The sequence below is a fragment of the Pteropus vampyrus genome, unplaced genomic scaffold (assembly GCF_000151845.1).
Source record: "Pteropus vampyrus isolate Shadow unplaced genomic scaffold, Pvam_2.0 Scaffold31, whole genome shotgun sequence".
Taxonomy (NCBI): Eukaryota; Metazoa; Chordata; class Mammalia; order Chiroptera; family Pteropodidae; genus Pteropus; species Pteropus vampyrus.
The window spans coordinates 3,775,503-3,781,361 of record NW_011888812.1 but is presented as its reverse complement, the minus strand read 5'-3'; the positions used below and the strand labels follow the sequence as shown (position 1 = coordinate 3,781,361).

Here is a 5,859-nt window from a genome sequence, read left to right as displayed (position 1 = left end):
GCTGTCATTACAGTAACCCCAGCACATATTAAACCAAGCATTTTATCACATTAACCCAAGCATTTTATTCTATGCCCTTAACACGAAAATCACCTATTTCCGAAATTAAATTGTTTTGCAACTTAATGACAACATTACAGTACAGAAAGCCAGTAGTGCTACTTTCACCAAATAATCAAGATTACTATCAGCAATAGTAAGATGTGTAGACGTTATGTGCCCCCTGATGGGACGCACTGAGAAGAGCATTAACACCTCTATGTATGCAATTTAATCATGAAAAATCAGACAAACCCATGTTCTACACAGTACCTGACCAGTACTATTCAAAACTGTGACAGTGATGAAATAATAAAAAACTGAGTCTGTCGCAGATTAGAGGAGACAAAGGTAACATGGCAATTAAATGCAATGTAGGATTCTAACATAAATCTTGGAAATGAAAAAAATACATTACTAGAAAAACCTAGTAAAATTTAAATAAGAGTGGTAGTTTAATTAATGTGATTGTACAGATTTTACGGTTCTAATGATCACATATTATTAAAGATCATATATAATGTTAGGAATGCTGGGAGAATGGTATATGGGAACTTTCCATATGACCCTGTAATTACATGTAATTTCCATAAATCTAAAATTATTTCAAAATTAAAAGTTTAAAAAATCATATAAATATTTGACAAAAATGACATAGTGACATTCAGAAAAGCACTTTAATATACTATTCTTTCAAGGGATATTATATATTTAAGGAAGTAAAAAAATTATACATATACATCTCAATAAATCACCACAAAGTGAGTACATTCATATAACTACCAGCAAGGTCGAAAATGGAAAAACAACTGCCGAGAAGAACGCTTTACATCTCCTCCAAAAAGCTACCCTATCTCTTCTCCCCAAAGGAACCACTGTTATTGTCTTTTAATTGCATAAAATCATTTCATTTTTAAATTTTATATAAGGGAATGTACAATTTACTGTCTACATGGAAATGAGAGTTGACTTTGTTTTATATCCTCATCGACACTTGTATTTGTCTTTTTAACCATCTGGTATGTGCAAAGAGTACAGAGAGCTTCTGTAATAGTCTTCTTTTTTAATCCCTGCATTCCACTTAGTTATGGCTGTATAGAAACATCAATAAAAAAGGGGGAATTCATAAAAATATTTTTAAATGATTCAGCACATGAGGCGATTTTTATATTGATCACATTCTGAAGTCTCACTTAACAGGTCCCAGAGGAATCTACATCTTTCTCTAGAGGAATGTTCTTACAAACTCAAAGTGAAGCACTAGCATTGAACACATGATTTGGGATTGTTTAGCTGTTGCATGCTTTTTATGTGATAGTAAAACTTTCAGCCATTTATGTTTTGATCATGATTTAAAACACACACACACACACACACACACACACACACACACACACACACTCGACACACACAGAGAAAAGCATAACATTCTCCCATAATAGTGACAAGAGAAAGATTTTGAGATTTCCTAAATGGAATTACAGCAGGCCAGAGGGTGGAAAGGAGAGACAAAGAGTTAAACAGTTAATAGAGCCAAAGACAAAACCGAACAAGACTATTCACATTTCTGAATGTATGTTGAAACCTTGAATTAACTTCCAGGTGGCTGTTTCAGCTCTTAGCTAGAGAAAATGGCTGAAAACCAGACTCCCCTGCACTCTGCTTATGCATGAACTTTCTGTACCGTTGCCCATAACAAACCTGAAAGCAACACACACTTCCTCCTTAAGGACTATGCACCTATCCCCAAACTAATCCCACTTCACTTTCTACTGCCCCGCCTCCATCCACAGCCAATGTAAATTCTTTCAAAACAACTTACATCTTTTCTCTAAACTGGTCGTAATAAAAGGGCCCCATCAATCCCAGGATGGGGACATGTTCGCTTTTTCCATCTAGCCTTGCTGCTGGTAGTTCAGGCTGCATGCTCCAGGACCTGATTCTTTTTATAGCTAGCATATGGCTCAATAAAATCCTTCTTTGAGAAAAGCTTTCGGCCATGAAGTTTTTTGTTTAACAACAGAAAAGCATCTTTTAAAGATACAGGTATTTTGTGCCAATTTCATTTTCATACTTGACTATCCTTGATTATTAAACATATTTATATTTTTCCAAAAAGAAATAGAAAGAAGCCAATTTGTCAATAACATATATTGACAATTCAGAAAACTTTTTATATAACATTAAAAAATATTTGTATATAACTAACATTCCCTTAGTGGCCCACTAAAACCTTCAAGAATATATTATAATGATTTACTATAAAGCAGAACTACACTTTTAGTGAACAAAATTGCCTGCGATATAGCAAGAATGACTGATGAAGAGTAATAAGAAAAATACAATGGTCATTTAAGTAAATTTTCTTATTTAATTTATATACATATTTTGTATTATTTCTCAACAATCTTATGAGATTCTTTGTGACAGTCTCTTTGTACATTCAGTCCGAGAGAGAGTTATATATGTCAATATGTAATTGGATTCAATTAATTTATGTGTTTTGAATTGTTATGTCTCTATTCAGGTTTATCACAGTGTAATTTTTGCTTCCCCCCACCCCAAAAAAAGAGAAGGAAATAAATCATGTCATTGTTGGCTCATTTATCATTTATTATGCACATTTTATAGTTGAAAAAACTGAGATTATATACAAAAGGCTAGACAGCTAGTATATAACAAAGCTTCAGCTCAAAATAAGCTCTTTTTATTAAAATCAATTGTAATATTTCTACTTGCTCATCACACATTTCATTCTGCATAATATTCATATAGTTATATTCTGCAAGAAGGTGAAATCAAACCAGTGATTCTGACATAATAGAGTTAATTGTGTTTCATTAGACTTCCCACAGCTAAAACTGTGTATTTTCTTATTATCTACTATCTCCTCCTCCTACTACTGTTCCCTTACTCCATTCCTTTCCTCTTTTTCCTCCTCAATTCATTGAGAGAAGCATTTGAGATAAGAAGAGTTGGCTGTCATCAATTGTCTCAAGTATTTGCAGGATAAGACTTCATTAGAGTTACCAAACCAAAAAGAGATTATTTTTCTACTCAGTCCTACAAGAAGATACACAAGAATTCTGGTCTTATCCCAATCTTATTGTTAGTACAAAGGCCAACTCAATAGTGGACTATGATATCGAGGAGTAAGAACTGAACCTGGTAATCTGGCAGCTAGGGTTGTACTTAACCTTTCCATACCTGTCCACATCCTGAATAAGATCTGGCTATTATTGGCCAACCTGGTACAAATAGTGGTGTATTTTCCTGTTACTGCTGCTGCTCCTGCCAATTTTATACAATTTTTATCTCTGCAAATTTGATACCAAGGATTCATTTCCCTTCCCACTTGCATCATTTTATTCCAGTGTATATGTGTTTTGCTTAATTTAATTTTGATTTATTTTTATTTGAAAAAGAGGTTTAAAGTATTCGTTTGTTAGCTTGTTTGTTTTGTGAGTAAATGGTAGTATGTAAATAAAGATTAGGTTTGACTGCATGTGTTAGAAAACTCCAAAATAAACAAAATAAAATTTCATTTTTCGCTCATAGGTGATAAACAATCAAGGGTTGGCACAGCAGTCCAATGATATCTAAAGGGACATTTCTTTTTAATATCATGCGCTGCTATCCTGGAAGCCACCTCATGGTTAAATATGGCTTTTGAACTGACAGACAGCAAAAAGTGTAAAGATGAGGAACTATATGTTCTCTATAAGAAATCTTGTTGGAAATCACACACACAAAAAATAATAATGAAAAAAAACCCTTCTGCTTATATTTTATCTGTTGGGACAAAGTCACTAAGCCAAACCTAGCTCCATAAAAGTATAGGAAAATAATGTCATAACTGGACGCTACCATATTCTATCAATTTAAATAGTAGCTGTAGTTGACAAAGTTTATAATTATATGTCTCTGTGTATGTATAGTCATGAGTCTGTGTGTAATTTACATGTATATTCCAAAATGAAAATAAATTGGAATAAGTATACTCTGTCCTACATTTTGTAGAATTTGGGGGTGAGAATAACAAGCATCTTAGCATTTGCTGAAGAATATTTCCTTAAGTCAAAATATTATTGTCCACAGAGAAGGCAATTGAAAATATCAAGCATTCTAAAATGGTTAACTATAAAATGCAACTTTTTATAACAAATTAAATATTTAGTAATAGTAGAAACTGAAAAATATACATTCTTGAGAAAAATCATTGAATCAGTGATTCAGTACTAGATGACACTGCTAAAATGAACATAGCAATAAAATATAAAATAACTTTTAATCATAAGAAAAATATTTTGCCTACTTTAAATATTTAAGTAATCAATAAATTTTGTCATTTAATATATATGGTACAAGTTATATTTTAAATGCATATATTATTTGGAAAATAATTTTTGAAAAGAAATATTCTAGGGTACCATAAATATTAAAATAATTTTGTTGGTCAATAAATAGTTTTTAGTTTTTCAAAAATTATATTCTTTTATTTATTTTAAGAATAAGCCTCCATTCTCAAACTTATTATCAAAAGTTTGGATAATAAATTGTATGGTCCAAGATATTGTTCAATGACAGTGTTTTGAGTCAAATTTTACATTACATTCATTTTGAGTTATTTCTATATAATTAAATAAAATACCATTTATATAATTATATAAAATTAGTTATATAATTAATCCCAATAATAAAGTTTTATGAAAGGTGTGTTTGGACCTTCCATGTTGACTATTTATACAAGAGAACAAATAAACCTCTTATTTGTTCTCTTATAAGACAGAATATAATTTCCTATACTCCACCAGTATATCCCATTCAAGTTTATATATTTGGTCACTCGCTTTTTTTTTTTTTTTTTAGGCGAGGCAACCTTTGGTTGACCTCACAGATTGCAAAGACCTTGTCAGCTTACAATCCCTTATTTTTTTATTTTTAACACCTATAGCACCTGGTCTTCCTAGGTGGTCTCCCGTCCAAGTACTAACCAAGCCTGACCTTGTTTAGTTTCTGAGATCAGACGGGATCGGGCTTGTTCAGGTCGGTATGGTTGTAGACTGGTCATTGACTTTTAAAATATAAATAAATAAATGATATATTATTTTCCAAAATGTGCTCAGTACTATATTTCATAATTAATAAATAAATGGAAAAAAACGAGTGTCAGGCACAGAAGCAAGTTTCTTTTAAAGTAAAAGATTGATTTATTGTTAATTTGTTTAGAATGTGTTTACTTAGCAAATAAAGGGTGATAAAAGGGGAAAGACTGAAGAGGGAGTTAGTCTAGATATGAAACAGATGTGTGCGTGTGTATGCGTGCACATGTACTCAGGAAGAATGAGAAAAGACAAAATTGAGGAAGAGTTGTCTTTCTTATTATTATTTACATCAATGTAGTTTGTATTTATTATTTTTTTTAGTTTGCAGCATACCATTTGTATACAAAACTAAAAACACCCACTGATGAAAGAAAAACTAGATAAGTAACAAGAAAGCTCATAATTTTGAGTTTTTCCCATATTTCGTTATAGTAGCTGCATGTTTTATCCCTTACTATTGCTATATCATACATTCTGTTTAAATACCTTCTTTTTAGATATGTCTCCTCAGGTGAGGTCAACAAAAGAAGAAAATAAACAAGTAGGACTACATTAAACTAAAAAGTTTTTGCACAGTGAAGGAAATCATCAACAAAGAGAAAAAATCTACTTGGGAGAAGATATTTTCAAATGATACATCTGATATTGGGTTAATAACCAAATATATAAGGAATTCATACAACACCAAAAAACAAACAAACACACAAACAATCTA

General features: G+C 31.5%; 1 pseudogene; it reads right to left on the bottom strand.

Moving 5' to 3' along the window:
• Positions 1-4,984: 4,984 nt before the first annotated feature.
• On the bottom strand, positions 4,985-5,103 carry LOC111737823 (annotated as a pseudogene).
• Between the last annotated feature and the right edge of the window lie 756 nt (positions 5,104-5,859).